The sequence below is a fragment of the Coffea eugenioides genome, chromosome 3, assembly GCF_003713205.1.
Source record: "Coffea eugenioides isolate CCC68of chromosome 3, Ceug_1.0, whole genome shotgun sequence".
Classification (NCBI taxonomy): Eukaryota; Viridiplantae; Streptophyta; class Magnoliopsida; order Gentianales; family Rubiaceae; genus Coffea; species Coffea eugenioides.
Window position 1 is genome coordinate 39,298,130 of NC_040037.1, and position 17,133 is coordinate 39,315,262.

The window sequence follows — 17,133 nt, forward strand, 5'->3', positions numbered from 1 at the left end:
GGGGATAATTCGTTTCTTCTAGAGTCCAAAGTATGGGGGGTTTTGGATTAAACGCTAACTAAATAAATTAACTGCAGAAAATAATTGATTAAGAGAAATAATTAAGGGAAAACTCTAACCAAGGGTACACTTCAGAAATGGTTCATGCACTGATCATCGATTCACAGATAATTCCACATTTATTAATAGATTGGTTATAGTTGTCATACACGCGATAAACAACCAACCTTTCCTTACTTTCTCGATAGTTAAGGTACGACCGTTAACTATTTCTCTAACCCAAAAACAATCCTAGGTACGACCGTAGGATTTAATTTCTAGATTGCATTAATAATTAGAAAGGCCCAATCCTAACTAACAAACACGCTAAGAGGGTTTGTTTAAATTAGATTGTATGTTTCCCTGACATAAACCCGATTACGCCAGTTGCTACTGAGATAAAGATAACGAACAATTACGGATTCAATTATCCCTATTTAGCAAAATAGCCTATGTGAATAATTAAATATTGCGCATCTATTCAATCACTCACACGAGCTATAGCAATTAAAAGCAGGAAACATATAAATACCAATAAATTAAGGAAGCAATTAAAATAAATTAGATCTCACAGTAATTGTTGAACCAAATCTTCAGTTGTCCCCTTGACTAGCAGTAGGAGGTTAGTCCTCCATTAATGGAGAACAACCCCCGCGGAAAAGCTATTTGAAGCTTACAATTGTTGCCTCCCAAATTCGCTCAAGGAAGAAAAGTAAAAATCGGCCCTCAAAGAAAAAGTCCCCTCAATGTTTTTAAAGCTACGGGCAACCTGCTAAAAGTAAGGAATAAATCTCCTAAGCTAAGTCGACTTCCTTTTTCTTCTAATTATTTCCTTGTCTTATACGGCCATGTGAAGACTAAAGGAAAGAGCCCCACTTTGACTCCAGCCCCAATCAAGCTAGGAAATCTCCTTGTGCTCTTGTTGACTTCTACTCGGACTTGGAAACTTCCACGCTCGAATCCCAAACCTTCTGAACTTGAATGTGCCACCACCAAATTAGCTAGAAATTGTCCCTTTTAATCATGTTTTGGTTATTTTCCTACAATTAGCACCATTAACCAAATATAAGTAGTATCTATCAATTAAAATACTATTTGTCTAAAATCAAGGGAAAAATAATTATTAATTTAGCAATAAATCATGACCTATCAATTTCCCCCACACCTAAACCATGCTTGTCCTCAAGCATGAGAACAACAAATCAAACAAATAAAATCAAACAATGGCTATTGTTCAAATCTTCTATTGCCAAGATACAATTAAAACACATGTCAAGTATTAGTGGCAATTTTCAAGAAATATTTCTCTAACTAGTTTTCAAGATCAAGAACTCTTTCAATTCATGACTAACTAATCTAAGAATATAAAATATTCAACCAGCATCCATAAGCAAATGGTTCGACTAGTAAGCAAAATCTCAACATTAAAATTCATGGATCAGCAGGCTAACAATTCATTCAAATACTTCCCATTTTTCACTTTTAGCATATATTTTTTTCTTTTCTAGAATATCCCCACTTATTTGATTTTTTTTTTCTTCAGGGGGAATGCTTAGTTTTTAGCCATTCAAGCGTTTTGACGCGAACTCCGACATTGGCCATATGAAGGAGCCCGGTTACTCAGCCATCATCGCTTAAAAACCACATACTCATAGCTATCGTTACTTTTTGACGCGAAAGTCGACACTTGTGGTGAAGACTCCCGGTTACTAGGCAACGATACTAGCGGAGTATAGCCTAATACTATTCATAAATAAGCACCAAAAATAAAATAAAATTAAATACCACACAAACCCGCTTCATTTCTTAAACATGGAGAACTAAGATTAATAGCTGAACCAATTTGCACAAAAAATACTAGACAAATATTTACAATACTTAGAAAAGTTAACCAAAAAGTGCAAAAGTCACAAAATCTCAAATATTCATCAAAGAGATACCCTTAAACTCAACCATGTCATACTCAACACCTTAGAGTATAAAATCTTGGCAGTAGAAAAATTTGAGACATTTAACCATCATTTATTAGGAATAATCACAAATATGCACAAAGATAGGCAAAAATTGGATAAAATTCAACAAGGTCAAACAAAAAATTCCAACAAAAATGCCTACACTTGCACTTTTTTCAATAAAACACCGATATACTACTCCCCCCACACCTAAACCTTCCATTGCCCTCAATGTAAGCAATAAAGAATAGAATTCAAAGCAAAAAGGGACAACGAAACTTCCCTGAGTACGCAATGGAGGGAAGAACTGAACTACGGCTGGGGAGGGAAAGGCGGGCGGAAACCCACGTGATGGAGATACTGTGTTAAATTCTGGGCCATCCGGCCCATTTGACGCTCCATCCGCTCCATACGAGTGTCCATGTGCTGCATCTGGAGCCGAAGGGCTGCAAGCTGGCTATCGGCGGAGGAAGACGGTGGAGGTGCCGCAGAGGACAGTCCGGGGTCCTCTCGGTCAAATCGAGGGGGCAGATCCACTCGAGGGGACTGTGGGCAGTGGGGTAGAGGTGGAAGGTTTGCTCTTGCCTTTGTTCTTGGGTTTGGTCATTGGATATCAGTGGACAAGACAAAGGCAAAGTAATGGTGTTCAAAATATGTCAACAAACAACCAACAAGGCAAATGACCCCCAGTCACAGCTCCCAATCACAAACAAGTGCAGAAACGGATAATAAACTCACCCCAAAAACTAATTAAACCTGTGAACGACAAAATTTTTGCCAAATACTACCAATTCAACCCAAAAATCAATTAATTAGATAAACATAGCAAAATTCCCCCAAAACTAATTAAACAGGCAACTAGAGTAAAAACTTTCCCCAAATATCACTGGTTGGGCACAACGTTAACCAAATAATCAACAATCAATCCACATATATGTCACAGCACCCAAACAAGCACAAATTTTCTGTCCTCAGCTAGCAAATCAAAAATCTGGCCTCAGCTAAGAAATTAAAATCTGGCATCAGCTAATAAAAGCTAGTAATCTGGCCTCAGCTACTTAGCGACAGAAAAATAAAGAAAGAGTTCACCGGAGGTTTGGAGTAGGCAGTGGATGACAGTGAAGAGAGCAGTGGAGGAGAAAGGTGTGACGCGCGTGAGAGCCACGCGCGTGGGCAGAGGCGCAGAGGAGTGCGCAAGGGGTCTGCTGGCCTGCGCTTGGAGAGGAGCTGGAGTTGCACGCGGCAGGCTGCTGATGGCTGTTGCGGCTGATGGTCCCTGCTCTGGTCATGCGCGCGCGCTGCTGCTGCTGGCTCAGCTGGGTCGCGCACCTGGATCGCGCCCGCTGGCTGCTGCGAGGGGGCGCCTGAGTTGCGCGATGGTCGCGCCTTTCGCCGCTGCTGGGTTGCTCCTGGCGAGGAGCTGGAGTCGAGCGCGATGGGGACGAGCTGCGAGCGCGTGCTGAACGCGGCGGCTTGGAGATCGCGCAGCTCCCTGAGCTGGCGGCTGCTGCTGGCGGTGCTCTGGCTGCGCGCGAGCTTGCTGGTGGACTACGGAGCGGTGGTGACCATAGAGGGTGGACGAAGGCGGCGGCGGCGGTAGCAGAGGTGCGGCGGACAGCAAGTGAGACGCGGCGGCCGTGCGGCGTGCAGGGAAGAAGAAAAAGAAAGAAAATAAGGAAGAAGAAGAAGAAAGAAAAAAATAGGGCTTCGTGCCCTTTGAAAATTTTTACGCTTTTCTCTTCTTTTTTTTTTATTTTAGTAAGGGCAATTTTGTCTTTTCACTGCCCCTACTCTTTTGACCATCCGTCAAAAATTCTCGATCCGTTAGCGTGACCACCTAGCGAGGGCACGCTCAACTGCTATAGAGTCCTCAGATCCTGAACCGAAAATTTCGCACGTCTAACTGTCAGCTTCCTGCACAAAAGCAACAAATCACTAAATGCAACTAACACTTAACAAAAATTCCAAAAACATAAGAAAACTAAAATAAAGAGCCTTGGGTTGCCTCCCAAGCAGCGCCTTTCTTTAATGTCTTTGGCTAGACATTGTCCTGTTTATTCATGGAGGATAAAATCGCGTAGCTCGTTTCAGTGCTTCATCTTCTATGTAATCCTGATAGCCCTCGTAAATAGAGTAATTCTTGAGCACACGAGCTACGGTCTTCCATGGACCAGTAGATGGCGCCAAACAACCAAGTAATGACCTTAAGTCTTCACTCACTCCTCCATCACAAGCACTTATTGGTTTGAGATATTTTGCCATCGTGACTCTTAACTTATTCCTGTCATGAAACTCAAAATCGTCTGGTATAATAAAATCAATCTCACTAACAGGAATTAAAGAATAAGAGTCAGGAAAATATTGATCAAGTGGAGGAGATGTCACCGCATTTGGAGATTGTTCACTGGATTCATTCACTTGAACCATTTGATGTTGGGGTCTCAATTCTTGCGCTTCAACTTTCTTTTCAACTGCATCTTTAGATTCTTCTTCTTGAGACTCTTGCAGTACCATGTCATTCGTCAGGATAATTGCACTCTCATCTTCCTCATGGTCGATAATAGTTTGTGAGGGCAATTCTTCATTCATTCGAGAAGCCAATGGCGTTACCCTAATGTCAATTGATCCATTTGATTTGCTAGGTTACGCGTTCTCGCTTGAGTCTCCTGATGAAAATCTATTATCTTGTCTCCTGTTGAATTTGATGTGTCTCCTGTTGAATTTGATGCGTCTCCTGTTGAATGATGTTAGTAGCTATTAATTCAACTATTTTCAACTTTTCTTCAAGAGACATACCTGACATGGATGATGATTCTTGAGACTCATACTGCTGAAAATTCATTGGCCCTGTTGTATAATTATAACTGGAGTTATCCCACCATCCTTGATCATACCCGTTTGGATTAGGGTTATACCACGTTTGAGACCAGGGTGAAAAATCTCCATAATTATTGAGTGGGACACTCAGATTATCTTGATATTCGGGGCACATACCGGTTGAATGATCCCTGGCATAACAAATTTTACAGGTTGCAGCAGCCATTCTTTCTCTAATAGAGTTTAATGCCTCTAAATATGCAAACTTAGAAAAAAAATCAGTCTCATTGCCTTCCTCGGAAACAAAATCCAGTATATCACCAAAATACGGAGTGTTAGAAGCCATAAACTATATAAAGAAAAAAGAGAAAAATAAATAAATAAAAATAAAAACAAGATGAACTCAAAAAGAAACAAATTAATCTGGCACCAGTCCCCGGCAACGGCGCCAAAAATTGACAGGTGCCGAACCTGTGCAATAATAAATACCTACTCGAGAAAAATACAGATTTTGTATATAGCGGTGAGTAGGGTCGAATCCACAGGGACTGGGGATAATTCGTTTCTTCTAGAGTCCAAAGTATGGGGGGTTTTGGATTAAATGCTAACTAAATAAATTAACTGCAGAAAATAATTAATTAAAAGAAATGATTGGGGAAACTCTAGCCAAGGGTACACATCAGAAATGGTTCATGCAACTGATCATCGATTCAAATATAATTCCAACATTTATTAATAGATTAGTTATAGTTGTCATGCACGCGATAAACAACCAACCTTTCCTTACTTTTTCGATAGTTAAGGTACGACCGTTAACTATTTCTCTAACCCAAAAACAACCATAGGTACGACCGTAGGATTTAATTTCTAGATTGCATTAAGAATTAGAAAGGCTCAATCCTAACTAACAAACACGCTAAGAGGGTTTGTTTAAGTTAGATCGTATGTTCCCCTGACATAAACCCAATTACGCCAGTTGCTACTGAGATAGAGATAACGAACAATTACGGATTCAATTACCCCTAATTAGCACAATAACCTACGTGAATAATTAAATATTGCGCATCTATTCAATTAAAAGCAGAAAACATACGAATACTAATAAATGGAGGAAGCAGTTAAAATAATTTAGATCTCACAGTAATTATTGAACCAAATCTTCAGTTGTCCCCTTGACTAGCAGTAGGAGGTTAGTTCTCCATTAATGGAGAACAACCCCCGCGGAAAAGCTATTTGAAGCTTACAATTGTTGCCTCCCAAATTCGTTCAAGGAAGAAAAGTAAAAATCGGCCCTCAAAGAAAAAGTCCCCTCAATGTTTTTAAAGCTACGGGCAACCTGTTAAAAGTAAGGAATAAATCTCCTAAGCTAAGTCTACTTCCTTTTTCTTCTAATTATTTCCTTGTCTTATACGGCCATGTGAAGACTAAAGGAAAGAGCCCCACTTTGACTCCACTTTGCTCTTCATCCGCCCCAATCAAGCTAGGAAATCTCCTTGTGCTCTTGTTGACTTCTACTCGGACTTGGAAACTTCCACGCTCGAATCCCAAACCTTCTGAACTTGAATGTGCCACTACCAAATTAGCTAGAAATTGTCCCTTTTAATCATGTTTTGGTTATTTTCCTACAATTAGCACCATTAACCAAATATAAGTAGTATCTATCAATTAAAATACTATTTGGCTAAAATCAAGGGAAAAATAATTATTAATTTAGCAATAAATCATGACCTATCAATCTCATTTCCAATGCTGAGGTTAGAAAGATTCCAGATGAGTTTAAGACTCCAGAATTAACTGCGCATTGGGTTATCTCCACGCGGACTATAGTTGAGGAGATTGCAGAAGATGAAGAAATCATTCCTTCAAAATTTAACTGTGCCAAATTCACAGAGTTAGCACAATTTATGGATCAAAGAGATAAATCTGTTGGTCAGTATTTACACTCTTTCTTACTTTCCCTTTATAATACTCTGTATGTTATAGTCATGTTCTCTGTCATTGACCACCAGCTATTCTGGGAATAGTTGTTACTGCATTAGAGAAAAAGCTCATGAATCGAAAAGAAAACGATTCATATGTCCAGAAGTTTGTCATTGTCAATGAAAGGTGAGATGTCAAGTTTTGTCATTTTCTTGATAACTATACAGGAGCTCTGTAATGGCATTCACTCGTGCAAGTGGACAAACTTGTCTATTTGAACGAGCTTTCAAACAATTATGCTATCTATGTGGGATGCCTTCATTGAAAATGAAGGTGCAAAGATCATGGCAGAGATTCAAAACTATCCTGTTATTATTGGAAGAAGCTTGAAGGTCCAGAATTATAACGGTAGCTGAAACATTCTTTTGGGACCGTTCCAGCAGATTAATTGATACATGTATTTGTTTTGACGGCTATCAATGAGGCTTTGGTAGGAGTCGCCCTCGCTACCCGGTTTAACTCGGCCATTCTCATCGATCCGCCTGTGCAAGAAACGAGGGCGCTAAAGAGTTGATTACGTTATTGCATGCTTTCAATATTTATATTACAGAAGTACGTCAATTAACTTGCTCATTTGCTGCCAATGTCGCTTGTTTGCAGGGCAATGAGAAACTCTGAGCAGCTTGCTGACATTGTTAATCAGAGGGCATACAACAAGGCCGTACGGGTAAAAGTCTCATTCTCTTTTGAGCATATCTTTCAATGGTTTTGGTACATGGCCTGTGAGAAATGTTTCCGCTCTACAATTGCCGATCATGGATTTGCATTTATGTGCAATTCTTGCAACAAAAAATACAGAGCTGAGCCAAGGTCGTTTTCATTCTTCGTTCATTATTTACAGTTCCTGCTACAGCTTCTGCTGTTTTTTCTACCTTATAGTTAATTCTATGATTAATTGATCCAGATGTCGCATTAATGTTGACTTAACTGATGCCACTGGAACTATAACGGATACACTGTTAATTGATCCAGTTGTATCCCAATGAACATCTTCCCTAAACTTATCTTTTCTGATGAACATTTAGTTTGAGGACTACATCTGTGGTATACAATGTACATTCCTAAAAAATGGTAGAGACAGAGCTTCATTTACAGTTTACACCTGCTTGCAAATAAAAATATGCACTATATAAGTAGCTTTGTGAAGCTTCATCTACAGCTTGTAGATAGTTCCAAATGGAATATATGCTATATCACTGACTCGCTCTTATATCTCCAACGTTTTCTCCCCAAGCTGCAGAAAAAGAATTGAGTCTGCACTTTACAGCTAGACATAATAAAGAACATTCTCACTGCATTTCCCTTTAAAAGATGGATATTTTGCAATTAACCTTACGAATATATTCCTTATTCGTGAATACGGCTTATGCAGCACCCTTCCATCCTTTTCTATACCATGTGATCTCTTAATTTAGTCCAGCAAGAAACAACTTCAAAGCACAGCTTTAAACACTGATTAGATTAAAAAAAAAAAGAATGTTATTCAGTCCTTGTCCCCATACAACGCCAATATCTATCATTTGATCCTGGACATATTTATAATTTACCACCGTGCACGCTCACGGTGATCGTCTCCTAGTGAAAATCTAAACCGGGGGGTGCAATATAGTCATATCCTTCGTTACACACGTACTCCTTTCTCTTTTCAATTTTTTTAAGTGGGAAAGAGATGAAATTCAAAAACTAAGAGAGAGAAAGACCATACTGTTCGCTGCAAATGCTTCAAGCTCCATTGCATAGCTAATCCCGTTACAATAATTCAATCCTATGGTGTGTCATACATTCCAATTTTCACTTGCATTGACATGTTCATGGGAAGAATCGTTTGTCAATTAAGATTATGAATATTCAAAAAATGCATGTATATTTCTCAAAGTGTTTCATCTATAGTAATACTCTCATTCATAAGTTCAGCCTCTGGTAATACTTAGCCTCAAGCCATCAAAGTAAGATTTTGATGGTAGTTGTTAGTAGGAAAAATCACGCAACGGAAGTAACATTATAATTTCTCAAATAATAAATAATTAAAAAGGAAACAAAATATTTTGTCCCAATTCACTAATTTCCCTCAACTACAAATTTGGAACTCCAAATTCTTAAATAGAGAAATATTACCACAAATCCTATTCGAATTATAATATCAAAACATGACTTAACCTATTTCCTAAATCAAATTTGACACCAATTCTAATCTAGTTACCAAATAAAAAATATAATTTTAAAACTATTAAACTTCTAAATATGCTTGGTTTAATTTTGGTCAACAATGCCTCCCATAAATTTGGTTCTTGATGTTGTCATCTTCAAAGCCATCACAAGTTTGAATTGTCTTTGCAACATTTATAGCAGTATATCTTGATAGGTTGCAATTTCAGCATTTATTTTATTATTAATTCCTCCTATTACCTGACTTGATGTGGATTAATTGCGGGATTCTACTCATTTTTAGTATTTTGCATTTATTTCAGGGAGTAGAACGAAAATATGATAACAGGTGCCAAATTGGCTGGAAAAGAATTCAGATGATTAAGCTTGTCCCAGGGGCACTTTTGGAAAAAAGATGTCACGCCCATTTTGGTAATTTTCGCAAAGGAATGACGGACGGAGGGCTTCTTTGCCTGCTGGGAGCCGCCGCAATAAGAAGAGAAAAAGAGGATCAGATGAAGGGGGCTTCTCCTTAGTTTTTTTTCCGACTGTAGCTTAGCAGCAATGCTTGACTTTTGCTTTCCCTTGGACTTACTTTTGACTCTAGCAACTTACGGATGTTAGGAAGAAAAGCAATTGTTAGCTTTTAGCTTTGAGGATTCTTCTTGATTTCTTTTCTTTTGAACCCTGCGCATGCTTTTGTGTTCATTCGATATATTGAGACGAATTGGATTTTGCCGAATTTCAAAGGACATGGCCGCTGGTTTCTTCTCAATTTCCCGTGAATTTAGTTCATCAATTATGAGCTAATTTTCCAATTCTAGCCAAGGAGCAACGAAGGCTCTGATTCGCCTAAAAATTGTGAGATCGATTTAATTTAATCTTTTCCTTTTATTTATTGGTATTCGCATATTCCCTGATTGCTATGCTTATGGTTATTTAATTAATTGGTTGTCTTGGATCCGGATGATTAATTGATTTGATAATCTATTGTCAATTGAGGTATTAAATCCGTAATTGTTTAATTACCTCAAGCAGTGACAACTGGCATGATTAGATTTGTGTCATGGGAATACGCGGGCTAATCTAAAATAACCCTGGTAGTGCGTTATTTGGTTAGAATAGGGCTCCTCTAATACGTAAGGCAATTGGGGAATTAAATTCTATGGGCGTACCTAGGATTATTTCTCAATTAGAGCAGTGATTAACGGGCGTACCTTGATCACCGACACAGTAAGGAGGGGTTGACTACCATCGCTTGTTTGGTAGTTATAACCTATTTATTGATAAATAATTGGAATTGGCTTTGCATCGATGATCAATTAGGTGAACCATTGCTGAAGTTATTTCTTGGCTAGATTTTTAATTATTACTCATTTGATTTTAATATTTTGTTATTTAATTTTTAGTAATTTTTTAGATTTTATTTGAATTTCTTTGAGTGTCACCTTCTACACAAAAACACCCCCCTTTGTCACTGTGAATTTGAAATGAAACAATTACTCCCAGTCCCTGTGGATTCGACCCTGCTTACCGCTATCTACAGAAATTACTTTTAGTTTGAGCAGGTTTTATTATTGCACAGGCTAACAACCTGTCAATTTTTGGCGCCGTTGCCGGGGACTGGCGTTATTATTTGTTTTTTTTAAAATTCATTTTTGTTCTAATTTTCTGGTATTTCTCTAGTGTATGCCTCGGTCTTCTCGTACAGGTGATTTGATTTTTGACCCTGAAGTAGAGAAAATCGCGCGTAGAACGAGAAAGGAAACAAGACACCTCAGAGAGGAGCACTCCAGTGCTACATCTCAGAGACCTGAGTCAGGAGTTGAACCAACAGATTCATTTGGTGACACTTCGAGTGACCCGGAGCAAGAAGAAATCCCCATGGCTAATGCACGAACATTAAAGGAGTTGGCTGCCCCTAATTTAAATCAGCAGCCTTTGTGCATTACTTTCCCGAGTTTGAGTGAAAACACTTCATTTGAGTTAAAATCTGGTCTGATTTCTCTTTTACCCTCTTTTCATGGTTTACCAGGTGAGGAGCCATATAAGCATCTGCAGGAGTTTGATGTCGTGTGCAACAGTATGAAGCCCCCGGGCATTACAGAAGAGCAGATAAAAATGAGGGCATTTCCCTTTTCCTTGAAGGACTCTGCAAAGGACTGGTTATATTACCTACCGCCAGGTAGCATCACCACGTGGGACCAATTGAAGAAAAAGTTCTTAGATAAATATTTTCCTGCGTCCAGGGCTGCAAGTCTGAGGAAAGAAATTTGCGGGATCAAGCAGCACTCAGGGGAGTCACTCTATGAGTATTGGGAACGGTTCAAGAAGTTGTGCAGAATGTGCCCCCAGCACCAAATAAGTGAGCAGTTGCTCATACAGTATTTTTATGAGGGGCTCCTTTTCAGAGACAGGAGCATAATTGATGCTGCAAGTGGAGGGGCACTGGTGAACAAAACCCCTCAGGAAGCACGAGAGTTAATAGAGGGGATGGCAGAGAATTCACAACAATTCAGTTCGAGAGAGGACGTCCCAATACGTAAGGTGAATGAGGTAGAGACGTCCTCTATGCAGCAGCAGCTAACTGAGTTGACCTCGTTTGTTAGGCAACTGGCTGTAGGGAATGCATCTCAGGCCAGGGTGTGCCGGATTTGCACTGGTATGGGTCACTCTGCAGACATGTGCCCAATGCTTCAGGAAGAAACTGCAGAACAGGTGAACATGACTGGTCACGCGCCCGCGCCAAGAAGGCCCTATGACCAGTACTCGAACACGTACAATCCCGGCTGGAAGGACCACCCGAATCTCAGTTATGGGGGAAATATGCAGCCCAACTTCGCACCGAACAGGCAGTCTAACTTTGTGCCAAATAAGCCACCAGGGTACCAGCAGCAATACCAACCCCGACCACCTCTGTCCCCAAGCTCTGGTCCATCTTTGGAGGAGATGATGAAACAAATGATGACAACCATGGCGCAAAATCAGCAGAGGACGGAGGCAACCATTATGCAAAATCAGCAAAGGACTGACTCCGAAATGCAGGACATAGGGAATCAGATAAGTCAAATGGCCACAACAATCAACCGTTTGGATTCCCAGAACCAAGGGAAGCTGCCATCTCAACCTGAGTTGAACCCGAAGAATGTGAGCGCCATGACCCTGAGGAGCGGAAAGGAAATTCAGGGGTTTGAACCTGTGATCCCTAAGGATAAAGATGAGGAAAAGATCGAAAATGAGCTCGAGAGGGAGGACAGCAGTGGTGCAGACCCAAAGGTACTTCCAAACCCAGTAATTACAGTTAAAACTAACCCGCCTCCTTTTCCTAGCAGGTTGGAAAAATCAAAGAAACAGGATAAGGAGAAGGAGATTTTGGAGGTTTTTCGCAAGGTCGAGATAAATATCCCCCTGTTAGACGCGATCAAACAAGTACCAAAATATGCCAAATTCCTAAGGGACTTGTGTGTCAACCGAAGGCGGTTGAGGGGAGATGAGAGGGTCATTGTTGGGGAGAATGTGTCAGCGGTCCTGCAGAGAAAGCTTCCACCCAAGTGCGGGGACCCATGTATGTTTACTATCCCCTGTAGGATAGGTAATACTATGATTAGAAGGGCCATGTTGGATCTGGGAGCATCAATTAATGTCATGCCTAAATCTATCTATGCTTCTCTGAAATTAGGTCCATTAAAAGAAACTGGAATAATCATTCAATTAGCTGACCGAACTAACGCATACCCTGATGGGTTGGTTGAAGATGTGTTGGTAAAAGTTAATGATTTGGTATTTCCAGCTGATTTTTATGTACTTGATATGGATGATGATCACTCCCCTGATCTCTCACCGTTGTTATTAGGTAGACCCTTTATGAGTACAGTACAGACAAAAATTGATGTTAACAAGGGTACATTGTCCATGGAATTTGATGGGGAAATTGTCCATTTCAATATCTTTGATACTATGAAATATCCCTCAAACTCCAACTTTAGTTCAGTTTTCTCTGTGAGTGCTATTGACCCTGTAGTGCAGGAAGTGTTTGAAACTGTTGGCAGGGATGAGTTAGAGGTGGCTCTAACAAAGCACCTCGAGTTGGAGACAACTCCTGAGGTGGAGTGGAGCGAGGATCTAAAATGCACAATAGGTGCATTACACTCATTGCAGACCACCACGAAAAGGTATGAAGTCTTACCTATTTTTACTCCCGAACCTCACCAGAGGGTATTGCCATCTGTGATGCAGGCACCTGTACTGGAGTTGAAAACTCTACCAGAGCACCTGAAATATGCATATCTGGGTGATAATGAGACACTCCCGGTGATTATCTCATCGGCACTGTCAAAAACCCATGAGGAGAAACTGATCCGGGTCCTTAGAGAGCATAAAGAGGCGATAGGTTGGACAATCGCAGACATTAAGGGGATCAGCCCGGCCATCTGTATGCACCGGATTAGACTAGAAGAGGATGCCAAACCTGTACGGCAGGCTCAAAGGAGACTCAATCCCCTCATGATGGAAGTTGTAAAGAAAGAAATTCTGAAATTGCTAGATGTGGGGATTATTTTTGCAATATCAGATAGCCCTTGGGTGAGCCCGGTCCAGGTAGTCCCAAAGAAGGCAGGGGTGACGGTGGAGGCCAACCAAACGGGTGAGCTCGTGCCAGTGCGCAAACCCACTGGATAGAGGCAATGTATAGACTACCGTAGGCTAAACGTCGTCACTAAAAAGGACCACTTCCCTCTCCCTTTCATTGACCAGATGGTTGAACGTCTAGCTTGTAGGGCTTACTATTGCTTTTTGGATGGATTTTCAGGATATTTTCAGATAGCAATTGCACCAGAGGATCAAGAGAAGACAACCTTCACGTGCCCGTTCGGGACCTTTGCCTACAGACGAATGCCATTCGGGTTGTACAATGCACCTGCAATATTCCAGAGGTGTATGGTAAGTATTTTTTCTGAGTATGTGGAGAAAATAATTGAAGTTTTCATGGATGATTTCAGTGTGTATGGTGATAGTTTTGATACATGTCTAGATAACCTGAAATTGATCCTGATAAGGTGTATAGAGATTAATCTTATGCTTAATTGGGAAAAATGTCATTTTATGGTTGAGCACGGGATAGTCCTGGGTCATATTGTATCGTCTAAGGGCATTGAGGTTGACAAGGCTAAAATAGACGTTATTTCTGCATTGCCTTACCCCGTGAATGTGCGGGAGGTGCGTTCTTTTCTTGGACATGCAGGTTTTTATCGAAGGTTCATCAAGGACTTTTCAAAAATTGGGGCCCCGTTGTTCCAACTCTTGCAAAAGGATGTAGCCTTCGAGTTTGATGACAAGTGTGAGAGAGCCTTCGACAAGTTGAAGGAACTGTTGACTTCACCCCCAATCATCCAGCCCCCCGATTGGAGTTTGCCATTTGAGATCATGTGCGATGCCAGTGATCATGCTGTTGGGGCTGTACTGGGGCAAAGAGTAGGAAAGGCGGCTCACGTCATCTACTATGCGTCCCGAGCACTGAATGGAGCTCAACTGAATTACTCCACTACTGAGAAGGAGCTTCTTGCAGTAATTTTTGCTTTAGAGAAATTCAGGTCATATTTGCTAGGTGCTAAAGTAATTGTATTTTCTGATCATGTAGCATTAAGGTACCTGATGACCAAGAAAGATGCCAAACCGAGGCTCATCAGGTGGATATTGCTACTGCAGGAATTTGACTTAGAGATAAGGGATAAAAAAGGCTCAGAGAATCTAGTAGCAGACCATTTGAGTCGCTTACCAGTTGGGGAGGAGAGCGAGCCGTTGAAAGATGCATTCCCTGAAGAGCATTTATTTTCTTTAAATTCTCAATTGCCTTGGTATGCTGATCTGGTCAATTATTTGGTAACTGGTAATTTTCCTGCAGGTTGGCCAAAATCGAAGAGGGATAAATTGAAGAGCGACGCCAAGTATTTTATCTGGGATGACCCGTACCTATGGAAGAGATGTGCAGATCAAGTGATGCGGAGATGTGTAAGTGAAGTGGAATTTCAATCGATTTTAGCTTTCTATCATACTTTTGCCTGTGGAGGTCATTTTGGATCCAAGAGAACTGCTCACAAGATTTTAGAAAGTGAATTTTATTGGCCTTCATTGTTTAGGGATGCCTATGTGTTCTGTAAGTCATGTGATCGCTGTTAAAGGGTAGATAATATAGCCCGTAGAGATCAAATGCCCCAAGTCCCGTTGATTTTTGTTGAAATTTTTGATGTTTGGGGTATAGATTTCATGGGGCCTTTTCCTACTTCTTTTGATTTTATATATATTTTGCTGGCAGTTGATTATGTATCTAAATGGGTGGAGGCTAAGGCCACTAGGACTAATGACTCGAAAGTAGTTGCAGATTTTATCAGGGCTAATATTTTTGTGCGATTTGGAATGCCAAGAGCTATTGTCAGTGATAGGGGAACGCACTTCTGCAACAAAACCATTGCTGCGTTGTTTCGCAAGTATGGTGTACTCCACAGGGTCTCGACGTCGTACCACCTGCAGACTAATGGTCAAGCGGAAGTATCGAATCGGGAGATTAAATCCATTTTGGAGAAAATGGTGCGCCCCGATAGGAAAGACTGGAGTCAAAGGTTGGAGGACGCACTCTGGGCCTATCGAACGGCATATAAGACTCCTATAGGGATGTCGCCGTACAGGTTAGTATTTGGGAAGCCGTGTCACCTTCCAGTGGAGTTTGAGCACAAGGCTTTTTGGGCGATTAAGCAATGCAACATGAATTTAGAGGAGGCCGGTGCCCAACGGAAGTTAGATTTGCAGGAATTAGAGGAGATCCGGAACGAAACCTACGAAAATGCATTAATTTATAAGGAGAGAAGCCGGACATTTCATGACCAACAAATTTCAAGAAAAACATTTGAAGTTGGTCAGAAGGTCCTCCTATACCAATCAAGGCTCAAGCTATTCCCAGGTAAGCTACGTTCCCGTTGGATTGGACCTTTTATTGTTACTCACGTTTTTCCATATGGTGCAGTCGAAATCCGAAGTGCTAAGACAGACAACAAGTTTGTGGTGAATGGACACCGTCTCAAACACTATTACGAAAGTTTTTCAGGTGGAGAAGTGGAGACAGTACATCTAGACGCACCACCGTGTCTTAATCAGTGACACTTTACCATGTCTAGCCAAAGACATTAAAGAAAGGCGCTCCTTGGGAGGCAACCCAATTGTTTCTTTTAATTGTTTGTTCATTTTCGTGTGGTAGTTTAGATGTGTTCTTCTTGAATTCGATTGATTTTGGGTTTCAGTTTTTGTTTTTGCTGATTTATAGGTGCCCTTCAGTCATGACGCGCCCGCGTGGTAACGTGCATGAAGCTCACGATCAGAAACTTCTGGGAGCTCTCTTACCCTCATGACGCGCCCCCGTGGTGATGTGCAGGAAGCTCACGACCAGAAACTTCTGGGAGCTCTCTTGCTCTCTTGACGTGCCCGCGTCACGTTCGCGGGAAAGGTAAGGATTCAAAAAAACAGAAAAAAAGAAAAAGAAAAGAATAAAAATAAAAACAAAAAAAACTTCAACATTTCTTATCACCAGTAGATTTAGTTTCAAAATTTTTTTTAAAAAAAAAAAGAAAAATAAATAAAATCAATTTCTCTCTTTTTCTTTTTCTTCTTTTCTTTTCTTTCTTTTCTTTCTTTTTCTTTCTTTCTTTCTTCTTCTTTCCCTTTTCTTTCTTTCTTCTCCCCTGTTTCCTCTTCTTCTCTGTTGTCCGATTCCCTTTGCCCGCCGCCCAACTCACGCACGCTGCCACACACCCACGGCCCCGCTGCCCCCCACATCCGTTCGCCGCCCACGGACGTCAACCCTCCGCCAGATCTGCTTCGCTGCTGAAGCTCCATCGACGCCGCCGCTGCTAAATCTCCACCGTCGCCCACGCGACTTCCTCCGCACGTGGCCACAAGCCCACGGGTACGCGCAGCAGCCTCTGTCCAGCAGCCGTGCTCTGCACACGGACACCGCCATCTACTTCCAGCCCGTCCGCCACCTTCCACTCCTGCCAGCAACTCCTCGAAAAGGCCCGCGACTCCAGTGGCCGGCGCAGCCGCCACTTCCCTCACGCTCCAGCCGCGGCCACACTGCGAGCCACCGCCGCTCTCTCGCGGCTGCCCAGCTCTGCTCCTCCACCCATTGCGCGCCGCCGTGGGCTGCCTCCCCAAT

The 17,133-nt window shown here is 41.3% G+C and overlaps 1 non-coding gene across 1 annotated transcript; it reads right to left on the reverse strand.

Annotated features, from left to right (window-relative positions):
- Positions 1-11,189: 11,189 nt before the first annotated feature.
- LOC113767221 lies at positions 11,190-11,296 on the reverse strand. The gene has a single exon (XR_003467939.1). It is a non-coding gene; the product is annotated as a small nucleolar RNA R71 (small nucleolar RNA).
- Between the last annotated feature and the right edge of the window lie 5,837 nt (positions 11,297-17,133).